This window comes from Dermacentor silvarum, chromosome 2 (genome assembly GCF_013339745.2).
Source record: "Dermacentor silvarum isolate Dsil-2018 chromosome 2, BIME_Dsil_1.4, whole genome shotgun sequence".
In the NCBI taxonomy this organism is placed as follows: Eukaryota; Metazoa; Arthropoda; class Arachnida; order Ixodida; family Ixodidae; genus Dermacentor; species Dermacentor silvarum.
Genome location: NC_051155.1, coordinates 45,074,930 through 45,097,792, shown reverse-complemented (window position 1 = coordinate 45,097,792; position 22,863 = coordinate 45,074,930). Strand labels below are relative to the sequence as shown.

Genomic DNA, 22,863 nt, shown 5'->3' with positions numbered 1-22,863 from the left:
TACCTCTCTACCGTGCAGCCGGCTTCCTACAATGATCCAACATGAAATGTTTTCGATTTTGACACTCCTAATGCTAATGCATTGAAAAAAAGACGCTACCGGCATTTTCACGTAAAACGTTAATAAAGTGTTTCAATCGATAGCACGTGCGTTCTGTTGAGGTGGCGAGTTGCACAAACGCTTACAGAATGCACGAAGGACGGAGCCCATGACAACGCCTTATGTGGCATACTCTCGCGCGCAAAAGTTTGCAAAAAAGCTAGATGAGCGTTTCGACAGTACTACCTAGTAATTTAAGTGAATGCCTCAGGAACGGGCTTGGGACGCCGTCGCGCGTGCAAGCCGACGCGTTCCATCGACAATGGCTAGCGCCTTTCCCGGTCTCGGATAGCCAGCGCTTGCGTGGCTGAGTGGTAGAGTATCCACGCTTACGGGGTTTTTTAAGGAGGTTGTCTCCACTGTGCGCTTCCTAAGCGTACGTTTTTCAAAAGATTACCGGAGTTCTGTCCAAAGAAAAAAGATGTACAGGGATCTGTGCTACACTGAATTTCCTGCCAATTTAGATAGATCCGTTTACACAAGTAGCCAGGGCAAGAATGTACTACAAAGGGTAAAGTGGATGCAAATTCCACCAGGGGTGAAAACCTCTTTTTTTCGAGGTTCATGCAGGAACGCTTTCAATAAAGACAGTTTTGATAGAAAAGGTTTTTTTTTTGTACCGTGGGGAACACATTGCATAATCTGTAATCAACCCGAGACAATTGACCACGTTTTTCTACATTTTTGGGAGGGAGTGTTCTTTTGGGATGTTTTACAAGGGACAGTTAAAAAAGAATTCCCTCTAGGTCCCCACGGTATCAGATATCTAGCGATTGAAAACGACGATGGGCCTCCTTTTGATCTGGCAATGCTCGTTGGCCTTCACAGCCTCTGGCGCACCAGAATGGCTGGTTATTACTATGACACAGACGCACAACCAGCGAATGCACTTCTGAGAGAGTATAAACGCCTTTCTGGAGGTGCAGAAAGCGCACGAATGCGCCCCGGAATGGTTGTCGAGGTTAGAACCCTTGGCAACATTAAGATAATTTTGATGTGATTGCAATCATGTTGGTTGGTAAATGTTACAGATGCTTTTCACGTGTTACTTCGTTGAACTGGGGTGTTGATAAATGAGTGTATTTTGCACATGAGACAATAAAGAAAAAAAAGTGGTAGAGTATCCGCCTCCCACGCAGCAGGCCTGGGTTCGATCCCGGCGGAGAGCGGGTACTTTTTTTCGCATGCGATAGCGGCTACGGGGCGGCGGCGGCGGCATCATCGCGAACCGAAACGGCTATTGGAATGAGCCCATAACAGCTTACGCTGTAAAACGATTCGTCACAGTCTCGGCATGCATGCTGAAATAAAGTGGCAAAGCCTACCAGCGCCTATTCGACCAAACCAATCTTCTGAGACAATTCGAGGCTTCACGGTTGTGGTAGACAAATTTTAGTTTTTCGCTCGCCTCGTGGTCTCTGGGAGTTTCCTTGCAACAGCGCGTTCCACGGACACCTGAATATACCACGACACGAGAGGCCGCGGAGCACTGGGATACGATTTAGCCTGTGTTTAGTCGACGCCAATCACTTGCTGAAACAACCTAAAGGACCCACACGCCGCGCGATACTCTTCTATGAACCCAACCGTTGCCTCGCGGGTGAAAGGCGAAGCAGCTCTCTGATCTCGCACCGCTCGGAATTTTGCGAGGTGAAATGATCCAGAATTTCGCCGAGAAATGAACAAAATGTTGCAGCCGATAACCTCCATGTCCTTTTCGGTTGAACGTGCAGGCCGGAAGGATCGTTTCTGAGGGGCGTATGTGTGACGGCATGCAGCTGCAATAGCTGTCTCTGAAAGACTGCGGGTGAGAAAGCGTGGGGGCACAATCCGGACGGTGTCAGGAAAACAGAATCGTGATAACGTCGGCGATAAATTCGACGAGCTGTTTTGTACATTGCCTTAGCGATAAAATTTTTACAGTGATTATAATGCCTACTGCTCAAGCACACAATGCCCTTATAAAAATGACTATTGAAATGTTGTTGGCATATTGTTGAGGAATTGTTGACACAATATCCTTTCAATAATGTCTCAATAGTTATTGAACGTGCACAACAATACCTCAACAATAAAGTTGTTGAGCGCTTCACAACAGTAAAATCATTGACTAATTGTTGTTGACATTGTTGAATAATGCTGAGTACTGTTGAGAATTATCGAGCAATATTGACATTAAATATATATCTGAAACACACACATATAGACGTGTATGTGTTTTACACATATATATTGTTTTATTGTTCACTTAATCACCACTAAATATATAGAGTGTCACATAACTTGAACCAAATGCCTATCTTTCGAGTCGTAACTGGGGGAGCTTGTGGCAAGACGACGCTGCCGCAGGCGTTCCGCTTCGTTTGCCCTAAATTCAGGGTCGGCGGCTCTTCGCTGACGTTTCGCCTGGGCTTCGGAAGCCGTCACGCTAGAATCAGCATGCTAGAATCGGACGACAAGCTTCGCTTACTAGAATCGGACGGCAAGCTTTGGTTACGTAAGATATGCCTTTGCTTACGTAAGATGCTTACGGCGACAAGCTTTGCTTTAAGATATATATTCAATGTCAATATTGCTCAACACTTCTCAATAATACTCAACATTATTCAACAATATGTCAACAACAATTAGTCAATGACTTTACTGTTGTGAGGCGCTCAACAACATTTTTGTTGAGGTATTGTTGTGTACGTTCAATAATTATTGAGGCATTATTGAAAGTATATTGTGTCAACAATTCCTCAACAATATGCCAACAACATATCAATAGTCAGTACTCCATTTTCTCGACAGAGAAAGGGCTGTTGATTTTGTCTCTTTGGGTCCCACGTATGACAAGGGCAGTTCAAGGAAGCGTCCGCGTGCCCACAGGAGATATGTGCCATTGAGCTTGGACCCTTTCTGCACTGCCTCCAGGATCGGCCCACATGAAAGGGGTGCCATTGATCTTGGACCCTTTCTGTACTGCCTCCAGGATCGGCCCACTTTATCTGCCCCTGTATCTTTCTGCTTTTTGAACGTCGCCATTGGAAATGACAAATAAAACTTCAGCGTAATAGAAGTTACAGCTTGAGTGATATTGTCAAGAAACATTGGGAAGAACTCGCAAGCACTATTTTTTTGTAATTTGTTTGGAGAGTAACTAGCATGTGTAGTAAAGGGTTGGTGCCAGAGACCGCCTTTTTTCAAATTTGACTGGTTGCTCGGATGATCTCGTTTTATTCTCGCAACTTGTCATAGTGGTTTTTGATGTGTGGCAAAGTCAGTGTCAAGCAGACACTATTTACTATTTTGTTTGCTCATATGTTTTGTTTATATCAAGTACAATGCATTGTATATACGGTACGCTATATTGCACTCTACGTCCATGCCACAGTTGTACTCGTGCCTACGGGTGACTAAATTTCATTTTCAACTTGCCGGCATGTTCTCGTTTTGAATGCCCGGATAACAGCTTTGGCTTTTGGCTCAAGGTCACTTGAAGATCGCCGACAACGGGAGCTAAAAGCATTTCATGCTTAAAAGAGTAGGCAACATTAAACTTTGACTTAGGTGTTTCTTTTTGGCACTCGCATCCCGGCGTTGGTGTTCTGTGCTTTGGTAAGGAGTAATAAGTGATTCCTGATCAGTTATAATTATTCCAGACACTTCAGTAACTCAACTTGAACTAAGCTTATGCTTTGATATCATGTCTCTAAAGAAACCGATGGATTTTGCACTGTACTACTTTTTTTCTTTTTTCCTGATTTATTTTTAATCTGGTCTCAGCTAATTAGTTATAATTATCCCAGACACTTCAGCAAGTCAGCTTGCAAGAAAACTTATGCTTTGATATCATATCCATAATGAAAGTCATGAATTCTGAAATGAACCATTTTTTTCTATTTTTCTGATTTACTTGGATTGCGTCCCCGGTCGTCTCAGCTAATTAATTCTAATTATTCCAGACACTTCAGTAACTCAACTTATAGCTAAACTTATGCTCCTGATATCATATCTATAATGAAATTCGTGATTTTGTACTGTACTATTTTTTCGATTTATTTTCACCTCTTGATCATCTCAGGAGGTGAACCGGAAGTACTGTCCAAAGAACAAATGGCACTCGACGCTCCTGCCACTAAAAACTCCCGATACAGCTTTCTATTGCTCAATACGTGCAACATAAAATTGATTTTTTTTCTTTTTTTTTTTCGAGCGTGAAAGAAGCCCGCGAATACACGCAAAATGGCCGCACAACTAGCCGCTCGAGGCACTATGCGTGTGTCCGCGGGCTTCTTTCACGCTCGGAAAAACACTGTTATGTACCACTTATTGGGCAACAGAAAGCTGTATCGGGAGTTTTTCCTGTTGCTCTATAATTTTCTGATTGACACTTTTAATCTAAATATAATATCTGAGAAGCTAATTATTTATTATTAATTGAATACTAATTAATAATTATAATGATTATCTAATCATTTATCTAATGCAAAAAATTGAGTATCTGTAAGCGACGGCAAACAACATTACCTTGGTTCTGTCCAGCTACGTGGCATTTGCATATATTTAAGTGTCGGTGCAAGAAAGTTGGGACATCCTGTATATACTGAGTGTTCAAAATTATAGGCTTTACGAAAATTTTTAAAAATCGCTTGTAGCAGGTAGCATAATTCTTATGGCTTAGCTTGGTTATTCGAAGAAACGGACATTAGTAACACAAGAAATTGAAACTAATATTCTAATAATTAACAAAAATTTACAAATGAACTTCTTAGTTAATTATTTTACGACACATATTGCAATATATGAATTGTAGCCGGTGAGCTTGCAAGACGCATCCGCCTAAAATGAATTTCCAGGATAACACCAGTTTCGAGATATTATTGCCCAAAGTGTGGGACGAAATACATGGGCGTTTTAGTTACTGTTGTGCTTCAATGTATAAAACAGCATTTTGGTAACAAAGTAAGTGTAACAACAGTGCATTTTTACGGCGAGTTTGATGGCGCATATCTCCAAACTGGTGTCATTCTGGAAATTCATTCCAAGTGGATACGCCTGACAAGCTCACCGGCTCGAATTCGTAAATCGCAATATGTGTCGTAAAGTAATAAAATAAGAAGTTAATTAGTGATTTCTTGTTAATTAGTTGAATCTATGTTTCGATTGCTCGTGCTACTAATGTCCGCCTCATCGATTAACCCAGCTCAATGATAAGAATTATGCTCTGCCGCAGGCGATTTCTAAAAATTCTGTAAGACTTAAAAATGACCACCCTGACCACCCTGACCAAATGACCAATTTTGTGTATATATATACACAAAATTGGAGCACAAGACAAACGTCCCTACAAGCAGTGACCAATGACCGATGATTGGGCACCTCCTGGATTCCCATCGGCTTCTATTGTAAGTGGCCAGTGCCCTGTCTGTGTCAGAAAACGGCATTGCCTCCATGTTAAATATGGGCAAGATGGTGGGAAAAGTAGTATGTAAGCATAATAAATAAATATGTTTTTTAAAGAGTGCGTTTTGTTTAGTTGTTAGCCCTTAGCGCACAATAAAATGAAACAAGTTTGGGTGATCTCTGCGACGTGGTGTCCATATTTTACATGAAAGCCTAGGTCTATTCTGTAACACGCAGAGACGGGGTGCTGGCCAGTGTGCTGGGAAACTGCTTCGTCACCACGCACAATCTACGCTGTTATACTCTGCCGGTGGCAAATCGTAGCGCAGAAGCACAGGTACAAATGTTTAATCAATGGGACGGCATGCTGTCTACCGTTCGTCATGATGTCAAACTAACAAGCACGAACAGCGACAATTGTGTACGTTGCTGGTCCGTAGTTCATCTCGCGCCGGCTGCTTCACGTATTAAAATAAATATTTCTTTTTAATACAAACCATTAAAACTGTGCGCGCACACAGAGCGCGACATTTGCGACGTTTGAATTTAGCACTATTTCCCGCGCGCTCCGTACGTGACCGGCCGGCGCACTGCGTTACCGCGATAAAGAAAATAGTTCCTCAAGGAAGCTAAGCAGAAAACTTTCACACTCTTGCAAACCACAGAAATTGTTAAGAAATAACATTATATTACAAGATTTGTTAATAAGTATGGCAATTCATATTTATGAAAGCGTGGATTTGTATGCGCGTTTTTGTGTGAATGCGCGCTTGCGCTGTTGACTCTTTGGCGCATTCCAGAACTTTGTGCGTGCGGCGTATGTGTGCGGGTTGCGTGATGAGTTTGCTGCGTTTTCTGTGCCCTTTGCCTCGCTGTGACATCTTTGGTATATTCCAACTTGGTGCTCGCTCTTTATGGGCTACACGTTGCCTCGAAGATCACCATAATCGCCTCCGACTCAGCCACATCGAAGGTGAGTGAGTGTTTCGAATTCCACTTGCTCGTTCTTTGCGACGCTATCAGCAAAAGTGCGTACAGAGCCCGTGCGTGTCTTCCACGCGCCTCTGTGCTCGTTTTCATTACTAGTACTAACCTGCCGTTGCGAGAATATGTTGTGCAGCACTAGATTTGTGATATTGAGCATGAAGTTTTGTCCTGATTTAACTTCACAGCGCGCTTGCGGTGACGTAAAGCATGTGGAGCCAGCTAAAACAGGGCATGTTGTGCGCGCCACGATTTTTGGTACGGTGTTCCAGCACCGATTGAAATTAGCCTTATTCATGAGCGCTTGTGCTCTGCCGTTTTGGTGGGCAGCTATGTAGAGCCAGCTAAAGCAGGGCATGCTGTGCGCGCCACGATGTTTGGTACGGTGTTCCAGCACCGATTGAAATTAGCCTTATTAATGAGCGCTCGTGCTTTGCCGTTTTCGTGGAAACAATGCGACGTGAAATAATCCGAAATGTACTGTAATCAAGTATATTTCGTTCGCGCAACGCCGTCCATTGACGTGCATCTACTACATGGCGTGTCGAGATCGGCGAAAATATGCGCGGGCCGTTTTGCCGTTCTAATGTATTCTGCTGCGCTGTTCGCTTCAGGATCGAGTGCCCAGAGTCCGCTGACACGCCGTGCGGTAGACACGCGCTGTGGCGCGATAATAATAAAGAATTCAATGGCGTATATATGTGATTCTATGTGATAGGTGAGATAAAAAAGGGCTGATGCCAGTGAATGCTGTGAAATCATCAGGTTATGTGTGGTTTGTTTTCCGCCGGTACGCGCGCGGTGAACTTTTTTTTAACCATTATCTCCCTTCGACGCCATCGAGTACTTCGCGCTAACGCCATCGCGTACGCGCTCTATATTCACGGAAAAGGCAGATTCTGTGGGATTCTATGTTCTGCTTTAGTGGGATGAAACATTCAAAATAATGTCATCGTGTGAAGTTTCAGCCTTTGGCCCTTCAGTAACTGATTGATTTAACTAAGTTCGAAAATCAGTAAAGGAACGAGATGCTTGGGCAAATTTGCCGTGTCGTCCCACTGTGATCCCAGTGGCATGTAAGCGTTATCGACAAATGTCAAAAATTAGCAAGGCTTTTTATGAGATAGAAGCAGAAAGCTATGTCAATAAGTTATTTTTGCTTTGAATTCACACACTAAAGAGGAGAGAGAGTTAAAGGGGAGCGTATCCTTGTGATCTAAATGATGGTTTGCCATAAGCTTGGAACAATGGTTTGTTGGTGGAGCAGTTCTGTGGAATACTTAGAGAGTAAGCAAACTGCAGTAGCAGCAGTTAGACAGGGAGTAAAAAATGCAACACTGGTTTTATATGAACGAGCTACCTTTAAGATGTGGCCGCAACAGTTCATGCAGTAGATGAGCAAAAATAATTTTAAGATTTAGGAGAGAAATTAAAAATAAATTATTTGCCCACCTTACAGTGCCAGTGGCAAGAGCAGCCATGCTTTAATGTTTTCAATCAGTCATTTATATCCATCCATTTATGTCGGCCTAATCGTCCATGTAGATGTTTTGATTGTTGCTTTTGAGTTATCGTGGCGTCACATTTTAATACTGACATCTGTTTTCAGAATCAAAATGAGCCTGGAGACGCCGCAGCCGGAATGCGAAAGGTGAATTCTTTGGCCATTCATCGTCTAGCGTCACCATGATCAAATGCATTGTTGCCAGGAGAATGTATGGCCGGGAAGTATTCTCCTTAAGATTTAGTAAAAATGGTAGCATAGCCTTTGATTTGCGAGTCGATTCATTTATTTGATGAGGTGGGCAGTTGGCACACCCTGTCTTTGTGTCTTATGTACACATTCAGCTGAGTAGGTCTGGGACACAGCAAGCGAATCTGATGTGTAGTGGTAATCGCATTAACGTGGACAGTTATCTTTCTGTTTGAGCTGCTACTGCTGCTTGCCAACACAAGCAGCAGTTGCCCACGATGGCGTGAAAGAGGTTCATTGAAGAGTGGCACATACTCTGAGTCACATACCCAGAGATCCAAGCAGGTCCATCAGATGGTTATTAACCCACTTCCCGTCTACATAGCAGCCCTACCCATTAGGCCATTGACCACCAAGTGACGCAAATTGGCTGGAAAATAGTTAAAGACAGACACCCGAAAGTATGTGAAGTATCCTAACAATGCTACTTGCATTAAAATTTTCGATGCTTTGGTTTACTTACTATTTTATTTTGTACTGGGTGAATCCTTGTTTTTCTGAAGCACATGGCATCCTAACCGCATAACAAGCTATGACATTAGTTTTAGTTGTTTTTATTAGTGACATTAGTTGACATTTTAGGTCTGGAGCAGGCAGTATTTCTGTGATTTATTCGGAGTGTGGCTGTTGTGTAAATGTGCTTAAAATCCTTAAACTACCTCACTAATATTTACCTAAACGTGCCGTTTCACATAGGTTGGAGAAGTGCTCATTCAGATGATCCTGGCACAGCTTGCCATGGTGCACCAGGCAAGTTTGCAAGGGCCTTGATTCACCATGTGTTCACAGAGAACCTCATGGGCCACTGACTTCTCGGAAACAACACCACCAATAGGCAAAAAGAGGCTCTTGGCCTTATCAGGGTCAACGTTGTTATAGGCAAGTACCGTACATCCTTTTTCCCATTGCATTTTTGCATCCACATTTTGTACTTGGAATTACCAGCTTGCAAATGACTTTACCAGCACAACAAATGACTTTCAAGTAGCCTGTGTCTGCAACTACGTGCTACAATAGCCTACTATTAGGAATGAATGTTCATTTGATCTCAAGTCTCTAACGCCTCCATACTAAAGTGCTGAATTTTAAAAGCAGCCTTTACCGCCAGAAGTGATTAGGTGGCTCCAACTGACAAAGTTAGGTGTATTTGTGCATTAGCTGCACTACTTGACTGTCATTGCAATGAACAGTTGCAATGAAGCAACTACCAATCTGTAGTACCAATCTGTGAAGCTTGCTACCAATCTGGTGCTATAGCGGGTGTGCTTAAGTAGCCTGAAAGTGTTGTTATAATATAGGAATTGTGGAGAAGCTATGCTCAAGTGCAGTTACTGCTCAACTTGAGGGACAGCACTTCCACGAAATTTCAGCAATCAAAATGGCCCTCCAGATTCTGTAATGCAAAACATAGTGGTTTCACCTATTTCAACAGACCACATTGAATTAAAGTTGCTCCTGTCTTGAAGGAAGTCCATGTGGTGGCAGACAGTAGCCTTTAAGCAGAGGGAGCTTAAGTTATGGGGCATAATTGTTTGATTGTTTCGATCAAAGCAACAATAGGAACAGTTGCCAACTTCGTTGTCAACATTGCTATGTTTAGCAATGTCCATTCATTCTAGGCACTAAACCAATTAAGATCCAATTTATCACATTGTATTCTAGGATGTGGAAAAAACAGGTATTTATTTGACTTTTCCTCACGTTCCCATAAAATGATCAGTACTCAATAGGCCCTTGGCAGCTACTATATAAATCTTCTTGCAGAACATGAGGCATGTCCACAGCTCCCACTCTGAAATTGTTGGAAATGTCTCCTGCTTTCTTACTTCAAAGACTCACTTGCCTGTCTTCAGCGTTATTATAAACCAGTGCTCAAGTACTATGGGTTTAGATTTATCAAAGATTGAATGAGCTTTGTAGGTGTTCATGTTTAACCCTTTGAGGATCACATATTTTCTCGCAAACGTCCCCCAATTTAAGCGTTATATTTTGTAGCGTTAGCTACACTGGCCTAGCCAAGCCCGTTTCGCGCGGCACATCAAGAGCCGTGCTGCGCATGCGCAAGGATCAGTGATGTCACACGGCTTGCGCACCGGAGCCACCGGAGCCGGCACCTCTCGCGCACTCCGCCGCCGCCGCGCGCGACTCACCGCCGCCGGTCTGCGCATTCCAGAGGAGTGACGTCGTATCCGTGGTAGACGCACTGGCGCCGGCGCGCGCTCGCTCGCTGTGCAGTCGCCGTCTGACACTGCGCTGGAGCCGCTGCGCTTCTGACTGGCGTTTGTGTGTGTCATTGGAGCAGCAGTAAGCATGACAATCAAGCTAATCCTTGACAATCTAGACAACCAGGAAAGCTAAGAATAATCAGCTGAGCCTTTGCTAACGCTACGTATATCCTGGCATAGCCGAGCTAAGCCACTGCAACATTTTTTTTCTGGTTTCCTGCCGACCTCGACTGCGCTTCCTTTCTCTTGGTATCCATTCTGTAACCCTAATGGTCCACCGGTTATCCATCCTACGCATTACATGGCCTGCCCAGCTCTATTTCTTCCGCTTAATGTCAACTAGAATATCGGCTATCCCCGTTTGTTCTCTGATCCACACCGCTCTCTTCCTGTCTCTTAACGTTAGTCCTAAGATTTTTCGTTCCATCGCTCTTTGTGCGGTCCTTAACTTGTTCTCGAGCTTCTTTGTTAACCTCCAAGTTTCTGCCCCATATGTTAGCATCGGTAGAATGCAATGATTGTACACTTTTCTTTTCAACAACAGTGGTAAGCTCCCAGTCAGGATTTGGTAATGCCTGCCGTATGCACTCCAACCCAATTTTATTCTTCTGTAAATTTCTTTCTGGTGATCAGGGTTGAGATGGGATGATGAAGTTAGGAAATTTGCAGGCGCAAGCTGGAATACGCTAGCGCCAGACAAGGGTAATTGGAGATCGCAGGGAGAGGCCTTCGTCCTGCAGTGGACATAAAATATAGGCTGATGATGATGATAATTTTTACTCTGGATTGTTCTTTAGAGTGACCTTTCGAGAAAAAAAAATGGGTAAATAATTTTTTAGGTCACAAAGTGACAAAGGTTTCGTAGTGTCCGCTGTTTTACACCATGTTTATTGTAGCATGCAGGGCAAACTAGCATAATCACATTTTTAAATGTAATGACACTCACAAAACATTAAACTAGGTGAATACTCCCAAACTACTGCAGTGATGGGCACCATAGAATAAAGAGAAAGATCAGTTTTCGAAAAAGCCAAGGGACAACAGCACAATCAGGATTTTTGTAGAAGTCGCAGAAGGTTACAGAATCTGTAATGTGATGCTTGGGGACACTTCATTCTTAAAAGGTATGCTTATTTATATGTTCTTTCGCCGCCTCATATTTATGGTCGTGACCACACGATTTGTTTCCAACACTCTACATGCATGGCAGTGACCCTCAAAGGATTAGCAGAGCCAGTCAACTTGCATATTTCTCTTGTAAGACTGAGCATTTCTTCGTATTTTTTCGCATTTATTTGTGTTAGGGTAACCAGGTCAGCGTGCAACTGCAGTAAATCCTCGTTATAAGCAGTATTTTGTTTTCAGTAGAGAGGCATAAGAATGGTCATCATGATGCGAGAAGTGCACTCCAGTAGCACATGAGCTCGTAAAACAAATTCAGATATACCATACTCAATTCTGGCTGCATAACCGTATTTAGAGCAACTCCTGCAAGGAAAAGTGCAATAAAGTGCTGCACATTTTGATTATGATTGTTGAGAGAACTAATTTTAGTTGCCAGTAGTCTACCTTTAAGTTTTTTCACCAACAGTATGAAGTATTGTTTCCGCCATTTTGTTCCTAAGCAAGCAACGTTCACATTTTCACACCAAGGATATTTATGAAGTTATTCTGCCACAGTGGGCTTTTCCTGTTTGCCTTCTGCATATTGTACTAAGTGGAGTCCTCCAGTGCCACTCCACTTTGAAAGCTGGTCATTCTCTAGAATTGAACACGTGAAGACTTGGAATAAACAAAACAAATCAAACAGTTTCATTATAACAGGGCGTACTGTATGTCGCATTTTTGCATGTGGAACATTGATCTTTAACGTCATGTGGTTTTTCCTTTTTTTACAGGCTTTACCTGTCACAAGTTTCCTGGGACAAACATGGCCTACATTAAGAACACTCTGGCCTCACTTCTCGCAAGGGACCTGAAGTGTCCAGAAGAGCTCAAGTCTGTGGACAGTTCAAGTGTTGTGCACTTGCAGTCCTCAACATTTTTTATTATTATGATGTTTCTAGTCACCTGAGGTTGGATGGTTCAGACACAAGTACTGTGTTGTGATTAATAATTAATTGCACAAGTGTTGCGCTTTGTATTTTAGTACATTTTTACGTAAATCTTTAATATGTTTCTACAAAAGATAGTGTTTCTTGACTATTTTATTTCATAGGTATCTCAGGTCATTTCATGCAGAGACTGTTCCATGACGGCACACCATTTCAAGTTTGTTTGATAAAGTAAAAGTAGGCCCAGTGAGAAATTTTACAGAAAATTAGGTTGCATGCGTACACCGTAAAGTGGAATCTGTGCTATTGTCAGAGTGGTTCTGTTTAAGAAAAACTACATATTAACATATGTTTGTAGTAATGGTTTATTTTGCTATTTCAAAACAGTAAGAACTAAATGGTAAAAGTTTGCTTAAGTTCAGAGTGCAACAACAGTTCTCGGGCAAGGCAGCGATGTGCTTTCTTTCATGTACGCATGAACCTGATTTCTTGCAAATTCTTTCATTCTAACTTGTTTTGCGGCACCCAAAAAAAATTTCCTCATGCCAGTTCCATTTAAGTCTTCCAGCAGGTAACTAATGGCCACTGTGTATCAGATAAAAATCTTAAGTAGTTAAAGTGAATAAATCGCTTGGTATGTAATGACCTGCCCAGGAACCTAGTAATCATGGCAGAAAACGCAACTGGATCGTGCAACAAGCAATGCGGCACAATAAACTGCTGCCATGGCACAAGTTATTGTAATTACCATGTCGTTTCAGAGGTAGATAACATTTAGTAAAATGGGCACACCATTTAACCAATAAATAAGAGTCTCAGTGGGCTCATGCAAATTGTGCCATGATTATTAAGTTACTGGCTACCAAATAGAGAAATCAAGTACATTTTAAATGGTATTTACTGTAATGCTTGTATAATATTTATTTTCTATTTATTTCAATTTTGAGAAATGGTTTACTTTAGGGCCACGTAAACTTTACATCTCTCAGTATTCAATTTCGTTATTGTATCAAGCTGCTGGCAGTTTGTAGATTGTGTTAGGAATTTTTTGATCTCAAGGCACACATGGCTGTACAGTTAACAAATGTTTGGCTTCAATAAACAATTCATCTAGAAAAAAATGCTTTTTGTCCACATCAATTTTGAGCTGTTGATTTCGTGAAGGAGTATTGATTTTGTGTGTTAAGCCAATTCAAAAACTGGCATAATGGTTCTGCTAGCAGCTCTATAATATGTTTTATTACAGGCTATATCTAAAAGTGGTTTTGATCCCTGGGTGACCCAGGTCTGCAATACAGAAGTGCCTGCATTTAAGTTTGCCCCTGTCCTCTAGTATGCAAGGACCACATCAATATGGATGGCATCAATGGTAATGCTATGAGAGTCAACGTAGCTCAGCGGTACTTAAAGAAAAGTCTAGTGCAGTTTTCAACACTATTCACCAAACAGCATATTTCAGTGGGCTCTCAAGTGATTTCAATAGTGACGTTCAACACTGCTCCAATAATATTTAAATGGTGTTGCACTATTGACTAACATTGCGCGTTGGGCTTGTTGGTATAATATAATGGAGGCAAAAGGCATAGTGCATCAGAAACAGGACACAAGAGGAAGAACACATACAACACACACGTTTGCTACTTAACGTGTGTGTTGTCTGTGTTCTTCCTCTTGTGTCCTGTTTCTGATATGTAGCACCTTTTGCCTCCATCAAGCAATATTGACGTTTAACGCTCATCCAATAATACTTCAATGGGGTTTCAATATTGATGTTGAACAATGCTTCAATAATATCTCAATGGGGTTTCAATATTGATATTCAATACTGCTCCAATAATATTTCAATGGGGTTTCAATATTGACATTCAACGCAGTTCCAACATCATGTCAATGAGGTTTCAATATTGGCATTCAACATGGTTTTAACAATCCATCAATGACTTCTCAAATTGAAACGACCCAATGATGTTTCAACAAAATGTCGCGGGCGAATTTTCAACACCTGTCAACAATTTCCTCAATAATGTTTCAACAAAGCCTCAATGTGCTTTCAACGCTATTTGTTGACATTGACCAATGACTTTTCAACAACTTTTCAACAATTTTTTGTAAGGGTGTGTTGTAACGCTCAAGGGAATCCTACCAAGGGGATTTAGCGCACAGCTGTTAAGCGCCCGTTCTTACGGCGATCGTCGTCGGCGGCGTAACCGAGCGAACGAGCACAGCGAAAGATGAAAGCGAACGTGGAGCGCAGCGGGGGGATGAAAGACGCGACCAGGAAAGCGTAGAGGAAAGTGCAGCGCAACCCTGAGTTTGGAAAGCAGAGTACCGGGAGACCAGGGATGCGGGCAGCTCGGAAACAAAATGCTGGCGTGTGCTTCAAACTCACTGCGCATGCGCTACTTGCGGCGCCGCCAGCGCCAGACCATGCGCTCCGCGCGAGCCACGCGTTCCCGCATTCACGCTTTCTTTCTGAATAAATAAGCGACGCAAACGGTGGAAATGCTTCGTCTGCCGCTGCTTAAAACGATCTGGCCGAGCAAAGGCTCAGCGTCACCGCCGAGAGCACCCTGTCAATAAGAATTAGATTGTGTGCCATGATATATCGCGAATTCAAGACACCTAAACAGCTGCGCACGGAATTCGCATTAAGGAGTATTCTAATCGTCGCTGAGTATTTTTTTTTTGGTCAAAATGTCATTGAGAGTGCCTTGTGGCAGTAATCTTGATAAATACAAATTTTGATCTCGTATGAAAAATTGTATTATTTTTAAAGAACAATGTTTCTCTTCTCAAAGTCGCGGGATCGAATCCCGGCCGCGGCGGCCGCGTTTCGATGGAGGCGAAATGCAAAAACGCCCGTGTGCTTGCGTTGTAGTGCACGTTAAAGAACCCCAGGTGGTCAAAATTAAACCGAAGCCCTCCACTACGGCGCGCCTCATAATCAGAACTGGTTTTGGCACGTAAAACCCCAGCAAGAAGTTTCTCTTCTCAATAGTGCTTTCACACTATTTAGAAGGAATGTGAAAGCACTGTGTTTGGTGGTATAGAAGCACTCTGTTCGAGGGAGTACTAGCCCCTTTTTTTGGAAAGGAGGTTACTGGAGCTCTCTTTGTGACAGAGTACTAAAACTCTTTCGTGGGGTGTTACTGCACTATCTTTCTCGAAAGGAATTGAAAAGCTCTGAAAAAAAGAGCGAAATATGGGACTAGCAAATACTCCGTCAAAAGGAACTCCCAGCACTCCTTTTTTCTATGTGTATCTATTTAACAACTGTAAAGTGCTTGGGAAGAGGCAAAGAGTACTTGGCAATAAGCAGGGATGATTTTTTGTACAAAACAGGAAATTGTGTCTATAAAAATATCCAGTTATTTTTTTCACTCGGCAGCACCTTTTTGTTTCATTCATTTTATTTAACGCCACAAAAGCGTCGTAAGTACACTACACATTGACTGCACTGTATAACCGAGGCTGGCCTTCTCACTTCTTGGTGATTTCCTCACATCTTCCTATGGCGTCGTGAATGGCATTGTCAAGCGCTGCACCAAATCCTTCAGCTTCGTTCGGGGCCATGATAAGCGCGGCTGAAAATTGTGAAAGTGAATATTGTGCATCGTTTATGCAATTTGTAACGAATTAGCCAAAAATTGGCAATCGCATACACAATTTTTATTTATGTTATCGTCGACATTCTTACTGGCGTATCAAAAAAGCATAGCAGAGTGATTAATTCCAGGATTGGCTTAATAAAAGAACATGCTGAGTCTATTGTCAAAACTGACTCTTGGCTGGTAAGAAGACACAAGATCAGCTCGACAAGACACCGCATCTATTCATTACATGCACCATTGGCTAGAGATTATGCTGTGAGTAAAATACAAACAATACCAACGGGCTATGAATGTTGAATTTAATTCATGAACAGTCTGCTAGCAAGGGAAATCTCAACCAAGAGTCCAATTTGATATGGGGTCTTGCTTCGTCAGGGCGACAGACACTTTGCTTAAGGGTTCGTTTACATCCATTTTGGTCCTGACAAATCTTCAAGTCAAAACGTTAGCTGAGATTTTCTTTGATTGTCCATGAGATAAGTTGTAAATCGCGCACAGGAGCAAGAGCCGATGACAATATTCAGCAAACATATCAAGGTATTTAATGCTTCTAGGTTTTCCCGATTGATCACTTTCAATTCGTGAAAGTATTCGAACAAAGTTTTTGCCTATATTCTGAATGATTAGTCTTCACAAAAAGCATGGTGATTCCGGAGAATTCTACAGGCGTGGACATTTTATATGAATATACCTACATAACCAACACGTTCTACGGTTTCCATACATAGCCAACTTTGCTAGTATTACGCGTTTAACTTGTGTGTACAGCTAATGCTGTAATGCCTGATGTACCTACATTATGCATTTCGAGATGTTTTGGTTTGGCTGTTTAACACCCAAATTGTTTCATACAAGAGTGTACAAAGTTGCTGTTTGTTTTTATTGCAGCGAATTAGTGTACTTTATATCTGGATGTTTCATGTGCGGTCTATCTTCTTTTTTCTCCGGAAAATATTAATAAGTAACATTCGTTCTAAAACAAACACTTTCTGCACACTTTTAAAGTTTGAGCATAATTATCTCAGCAGATTATAACGAAATGACAGGAAGGCGTTAGGGGAAGGCATCAAGTACACCATCGCAAAGCAATGACGTCGCGAGCGACGACGGGGCTTTCAGACAACGTTTCTGGCGATATTCAAAGAAATATCTAAGACAAGTACTGTTTACGTTTGGTAGGTAAACTGTTGTGAATTATAAATTCACAAAGCTGTATGCGCCAAAATTCGCAAATGCGAGTGGCTACGACCTTATGTAGTATGAAAATTAGCAGACAAATGCTATTCGAGCAATTTGCGCAAACTAATACCAGCGGTATCTATCAGGCGGGAATCGAGCACAATAGTTTTTAACAGCGGAGCTGTTTAAGCCAGCCGTTAGAGGGCTATCCGCCAACAGAAAATGTGGGCCGATTCTGTCGGTAGTGAAGCACAAGGTCCAATCGCAGTGGTACATACCTCTGTGAACTAGCGAAGCTGAGCCTGCCTATGTCTAGATGAGCATGGTTGGGACTACTTAAGCTTAGTCAGTCATCGATAGCCAATCAATAGCTAATTGATAATCGAATAATTATAAATTCCGGCCAATACTGGGGATGACTTGGTAGTGCTTCGTCATCATCAGCCTGTATTTATGTTCACTGCAGGACGGAGGCCTCTCCCTGCGATGTTCAATTACCCCTGTCTTGCGCTAGCTGATTCCAACTTGCGCCTGCTTATTTCCTAACTTCATCACCCCACCTAGTTTTCTGCTGTCCTCGACTGCGCTTGCCTTCTGATATCCATTCTGTAACTCTAATGGTCCACTTGTTATCCATCCTACGCATCATGTTAGGCCTAGCATGTTTAGTTCCCTCGCTCTTTGTGCGGTCCTTAATTTGTTCTCGAGCTCCTTTGTTAACCTCTAAGTTTCTGCCCCATATGTTAGCATCGGTAGAATGCAGTGATTGGTGAATTAATCGACAGCTCATTCATTAATCGACAACTCGAGTTGTACATTAATTTGCCATCGCGATGCGACCTGCTAGCCTCCTGGTTAGCTCACATGGTCGAGCGACCTCGCCGGAAAGGCGTTAGTTCCGGGTTTGATTCCCGGACCAGGACGAATTTTTCCTCGACAGCGAATCGTCCTTTCTGAGAAACCCTACCTTTGGAGCATCGGGCTACATTCGGGTGGATGACAATCTCTTCCTTTCATGATACTTCCTCTACGTTGCGTGATTCCGCACAACTGATTTGTCTTGACTACCCTACGCGTGTGTTTGCTTCGTGTGACTAGAGCACCATTCTGGCTCAATAGGAAGGTTTCCCTGCATATATATGCACAACACAACTTCATATTATTAGACAATCTCCATTGGAGAAAAGAAATGCCGAGTCATGCAGGAACTGAACTATTCAAGGCGGCCATGAAAGGAATGATTTATTTGTTCTGTTGCTTTGCATCCATCTTCTTAAGACGAATGGCAAGTAATGAAGCTCATCAAAAAACTCATGCCGATTCTCCACAAGCAAGCCAAGAGACTTCGCTTTATCGTATCTGCCGACCCCAGAAGTGCCTACGCACCATCTCGCGCCGTCTCTCAGACAAGTCATTCAGGAGCAGGTCTCCGAGGTGCTGCCGTCCGCCTCTCAGCCGCCACCTGTTCCCGCACCACTCACTTATGCGGCTGCTGCTGCATTGCCTCCGCGTCGACCGCCAGCCTTGGCCCCTCAACCTCACGACAGCCACCGGCGCCATTCCCTGGTGCACAGCCGCACATCGTCAACCCGTGGCGCACTACCGACAATCGACCGATATGCTACGTTTGCGGAATTCCCGGTCACGTCACACGCTTCTCTCGTAGGCGCTTCGCGGCTGCCTCAGGGGCACCAAGATACCGCGACTATTCATTCCGCCCCCGGTACTACACTCCACAAGACGCGCCACCTGAGGTATACGCACGAGACCCCCAGACTGACTCCGACTTTCAACCCTTTGCGTCCCGTCGCTCACCCTCGCCACGCCGCCATTCTTTGTCACCGATGCATCACCGACCCACCGCGGAGACGGAAAACTGACTTCCGCAGCTCCGAAAGCACGAGCTGCCTCGATGTCGACCCGTGTAAGTCCACGCTTCTCCCCAGCCAACGTTGTCAAAGTTTTTGTTGTAGGTATACGAACTCTTACGCTTGTCGATACCGGTGCCACTATATCTGTCATTAGTCAGAAACTTTGCCGCTCACTTCGTAAAGTCACAACGCCACCTACAGAGTTTTCCCTCAGTACTGCAAGCGCACAGCGAATCCATCCGATTGCAGCATGCACGGCTAAGGTCGTAATTGGCGACGTACTGTACAACATTGAGTTTATTGTGTTTACTTCGTGCTCTCATGATGTGATCCATGGGTGGGATTTCTTGTCGCGCCATCACGCCGTTATAGGCTGTGCTCACGCTCAGGTTGAACTGTTTGTATTTGGCGATGTACCTTCTGTCCATATGCCCGTGTCTGGTGTTGACAAGCTTGTCGTGGCTGCTGACACTGACCTGCCCCCTCTCAGTGCCGTCATTGTTCCTGTTTACTGTGCTGCCGTTACTGAAACTACAGTTCTGTTCACGCCGTCTGACGTGTTCAGTCGCCGCCACCATGCGTCGCTGCCATTTGCCGTCCTAGCACTTCACCAGGATGCCTCCAGAATACTTATTTCCAACGCTACCTCATGCGTGTCACGTTGCGCCGTAATGAGACGCTTGGCCACGTTCAGTCAGTCGACGATGATGTTATCGTGCCTATCGATTCCTACGTGCACAATCCGAACACTGAGCTGAACGCGCTGACACTTCCCCTTGCATCCGATGACTTGTCCTCGGACGTATTTTCTCCTGCCATCGACAGCAACCTCGCTCCAGATCAACGTGCGCCGCTTATTTCCCTTCTCAACGAGTTTAGAAGCTCTTTCGACTTCCCTCAAGCATCATTAGGTCGAACGAACACCGTTGTTCACAGAATTGACACCGGAACCAACACCCCTTTGCGCCAGTGCCCTTACCGCGTATCACTAGCGGAGCGTCCTATAATTACGGAACAAGTTAACGACATGCTTCAGCGTGGAATCATCAAGCCTTCCTGTAGTCCTTGGTCATCCCTCGTTGTGCTGGTCAAGAAGAAAGACGGTTCCATTAGGGTTTGTGTGGACTACCGGCGTCTCAACAAAATTACTAGAAAAGATGTTTACCCTCTTCCTCGCATAGACGACGCCCTCGATTGTCTACAAGACGCCAAATTCTTCTCATCGCTCGACTTGCGTTCGGGTTATTGGCAAGTCCCGGTGGCCGAGTGTGACCGTCCAAAGACCGCGTTCGTCACACCAGATGGCCTGTACGAATTCACAGTCATGCCATTTGGACTTTGCAATGCCCCTGCAACATTCGAGCGAATGATGGACAGCATTTTACGCGGTCTAAAATGGCAGATCTGTCTCTGCTATCTAGATGACGTCGTCGTGTTCGCCCCCGATTTCGCTACACATCTCGCCCGTCTGCGCACGATTCTCCAATGCCTTACCAACGCAAGCCTTCAACTCAACCTGACGGAGTGTCGCTTCGGGGCTCGCCAGCTCACCATACTGGGTCATGTAGTGTCAAAACACGGTATTCTTCCTGATACTGACAAACTTCGCGCCGTTGCGGAGTTTTCTAAGCCGACTACACTAAAAGAACCAGCTTTGTGGGCTTATGCTCGTATTTTTGTCACTTTGTCCGGAACTTTGCCTCCATCATGGCACCGCTTACGAAGCTACTTGCTCGCCCTGGTGACCTATCAAATTGGACTCAAGCCTGCGACGACGCCTTCACTACATTACGGCATCTGCTTACCTCACCACCGATTCTACGCCACTACGACCCGACTGCGCCAACCGAAGTACACACGGACGCCAGCGGTGTCGGTCTTCGTGCAGTACTCGCGCAACGCAAACCAGGATTTTCCGAGTATGTTGTAGCTCTTGCTAGCCGTGCCCTCACCAAGACGGAATCCAACTACTCAGTAACTGAAAAAGAGTGTCTGGCGATTGTGTGGGCAATAAGGAAGTTTCGTCCATAGTTGTACGGCCACACTTTCGACGTGGTGACTGACCATCACGGTCTGTGTTGGTTGCCTTCCCTGAAGAATCCTTCTGGTCGCCTTGGACGTTGGGTGCTTCGCCTGCAAGAATTTGACATTCGCGTGGTGTACCGATTGGGGCGAAAGCACTCTGACGCTGATGCTCTCTCCCGATCTCCCGTGAAATCGGCTGAAGAGCCGCATTCAACTGGTGCCTTTCCCTTGGCTGCTCTGACCGCCACAGACATGCCATCTGAACAGCACAAATACCTTTGGGTCAGCTCTCTCCTGAATGTTCTTTCCGCACCGCCAACTTCTGCACACCCACGTGCCCTTCGCCGCCAAGCCACGCATTTCGCGATACGGGACGAACTATTATATCGTCGCAACTATCGACCGGGTGGCCGTAAATGGCTGCTTGTCATCCCTAGCCACATGCGGTCCGATGTCTGCGTATACTTTCATGCTGACCCCCAACATGATCACGCTGGTGCGCTGAGAACGTATGAGCGGCTCCGCCAACGTTATTACTGGCGTGGACTATATACCTATGTCCGAAATTACATTCGGTCTTGCCAATTGTGTCAACAACGGAAACCATTTCCCCATTCGCCCGGACTCCTGCAGCCTTTACCGTGTCCTGCACGACCCTTCTACCGTGTCGGAATCGATCTTTATGGCCCACTTCCGTGCTCCGCCGCTGGTAACAGATGGGTGATCGTCGCAGTGGACCACCTAACGAGGTATGCGGAAACAGCCGCTCTTCTTTCGGCTGGTGCTCGTGATGTTGCGAACTTCGTCTTACGTCATTTCGTCCTCCGCCATGGCACACCACGCGAGCTACTGAGCGACAGAGGGCGTGTGTTTTTATCCGATGTCCTTCAGGAGCTCCTTCGTTCATGCCTTACAGTTCACCGCACGTCTACAGCCAACCACCCACAGACCAACGGACCCACAGAGCACTTCAACCGAACGCTGGGAGAAATGCTGTCCATGTACATTGCTTCTGACCACTCTAACTGGGATGTCGTTCTTCCGTTCGTCACTTACCCGTATAATACCGCGACACAGTCGACCACCGGCTGTTCCCCATTCTTTCTTTTATATGGCCGCGAACCATGCACCCCTCTCGACACCATTTTGCCTTATCGTCCGGACGTCTTCTAATTCAGCCCAGTTTCTGAAATGGCTCAATATGCTGAAGAGTGTCGTCAGCTGGCCCGTTCATTTACTTCAGACAACCAATCCCTCCAGAAAGATCGCCATGACCGCAATCTGACTGAACAGGCTTTCGCCGTCGGCTCCCTCGTATGGCTCCGCTTACCGTTCCATTCCCCTGGCCTGACTCCTAAGATTGCTCCCAAGTACCAAGGCCCTTATCGCGTCATTGAGTGCCTATCTTCCGTCACCTATGTCATTGAGCCGCTCAACCCAACCTCCGACAAGCGTCGTCTTGGCCGCCATGTGGTCCACGTGAACCGCCTAAAGCCATATCATAACCCCCTTGTTCTCACGTCGCCTTGAGTCGCCAGGATGGCTTCCATTCGCCGCCGGGGTATTGTAGTGGGGATGAAGCAACGGACTCAGCAGTGGGACTCTGTCTTGGCTGGAGGTGCGAGCGTACATGGCGAGCTGCTGACGCCGGCTGAGACTGTTTTGTGCCCGTCG

At 44.6% G+C, this 22,863-nt stretch overlaps 1 protein-coding gene and 1 long non-coding RNA gene across 2 annotated transcripts in view; one reads left to right on the top strand and one right to left on the bottom strand.

Annotated features, from left to right (window-relative positions):
• LOC125943412 (uncharacterized) overlaps nucleotides 1-22,863 on the bottom strand; it is a 28,840-nt gene that overhangs the window by 5,795 nt on the left and 182 nt on the right. The window lies entirely within an intron of this gene.
• On the top strand, nucleotides 6,293-9,074 carry LOC125942995 (uncharacterized). Its single transcript, XR_007465471.1, has 3 exons — nucleotides 6,293-6,460; nucleotides 8,081-8,122; nucleotides 8,921-9,074. It is a non-coding gene; the product is annotated as an uncharacterized LOC125942995 (long non-coding RNA).